We start from the raw sequence: 1,882 nt of genomic DNA, 5'->3' as shown, positions 1-1,882 counted from the left end.
TTGGGGGACCAACCTGAGAACTATCTGTGGTCCGGCTGTTGACTATGGGGGCCATCTGAGACTGTAGATTCACTCTGCCCCCAGCGTGTTAACCCCACCCCAAGCTTTAAGATGGAAATTCAAGCATAGCAGTGCTCACAGGACAACCAGCAGGAATTCCAGCCTGCACTCCCAGCTCCGCCTCTCAAAGAGGTCTGAGATTCCGGGCTGCCTTGGTCTCAGTTTCCACATCTGCAAGATGAAGGCCAGTTCAGCCTGAGAAGCTCCGTGATTCGTGCACTATGCAATATAATCTAGTGTGGCGTTAAGAAGTGGAGCCAGGGTAGGAGAAACAAACGAGGAAATTAACTAATCAGGGTTTTTCCCACTTTCACTCCTGGACAGGACAAATAATCATTGCTGATTCAAACTTGCATGGCTTTCCCCTAACACATTAAGCACAACAAACTTCCACTTATTCAAGATCCAATAAAGGAAAAGCTCTGCTAACTTGGTTTTCTTCTAGCACAGCACCTTTTAAGAGTGCAAAACAGCCCACACCTGCTATTTATTCCAAAAACCAATTTCTGAAGGGTCATAGGATCAGTTAAGTTTTCCACGATCCCGTCGATTTGGCCTGATTCTCGCACCTTCCACAGGTGCTGCTCTACAATTGCGGTTTTAATTCTACATTTTAAAAAATTATCTCCATTTTTTAATTACTGAAACATTTCGGTAAGTTCTGTAAATATATACCGTTCTTAAGAAACTTGAAATCACCATACACATGGGTTTACCTAGAAAATTCCACTCATGTCAAATCTATGCCCATATATACCTTGCACTTATTTATTCGCATAGTAAAAATAGTTGTATCCAAGTCTTTGTTTGTATTAAACAAGCAATCAAATAAAAGCCTTTTGGGAGATGAGGCGAATGTGTTTAGAAGGTGCCGCTCTTGGTCCTTTTCTGAGACCCCTCCCTGAGAAGATACAACTCTGAGAAAACCTACAAACTGTGGCTCCTTGGGGCGCCCACGTGGACGCCACGGCCAGAAGTGCCCACTTGGTTGAGGGAGGTCATTGCCCACTGGGGACACAGGCTGGACCAGCCTTCCAGCGGCAGCCGAGGTCCCGACCCCACGTGGGGACCCCCTGGGTGGTGCCGGCGCAGGGAAGGCGCAGCGGGGTGGGGTGGGGGGTGGCACACGCTCGAGCCGGGTTCTCCGGGCGCAGGAGGGCCACACAGCCCTGTCCCACGAGTGTGGGGGGAGGCCGAGCCGGCTAGAGAGCCACAAGGCGCCGCGGCTGTGCTGCCACCCGAGTCCAGAAACTCCAGCCCTGCCCAGATCCTCCCTGCCACCGCCCGGGCTCCCGGCCGCTGTCCCCACTAGCCCCGCGGGCGTGCACACCCCGCCCCGATCCCAGAACTTCCCCGAAGGACTCGCTGGGCCCCGCGGAGGAGGCCTCCGCCACCACCCCAAGCCCCCGGCCCCGTGGGGACCGCCGCTCACCCGGCCGGCGGCTCCCGTCACCGGACACCCGACACCGGACACCGGTCCCGCGCGCCGCCGCCGCCTGGCTCGCCGGCTCGGCCCGCACCTGAGCCCGCCCCGGGCGCGACGGAGGAGCCGGAGGGAGGGGCGCGCAGCGACCGGCCCGAGGCCTCCCCCCAGGACACTCCCCGGCCCCACACTCCGCTCGTGGCCCTCCCTCGTCCCTGCCCCCAGCACCTACCTGGGCAGGGTGGCCGAGCGCCCGCCACGTCCGGTTGCGCCGGCGGCAGCCGCGGGGCAGCGAGGGAGGCACGGGCGGGGGCGGCGCAGGCGGGCTGGGCGAACTCGGGCCGCGGCCGCGAACGGCGTCCCGCCGCGCCCACATGCCGGGGTGACTGGCTGGGCGCT

This window comes from Propithecus coquereli, unplaced genomic scaffold (genome assembly GCF_000956105.1).
Source record: "Propithecus coquereli isolate 6110/MARCELLA unplaced genomic scaffold, Pcoq_1.0 Scaffold79, whole genome shotgun sequence".
In the NCBI taxonomy this organism is placed as follows: Eukaryota; Metazoa; Chordata; class Mammalia; order Primates; family Indriidae; genus Propithecus; species Propithecus coquereli.
This window is presented reverse-complemented; position numbering follows the sequence as displayed.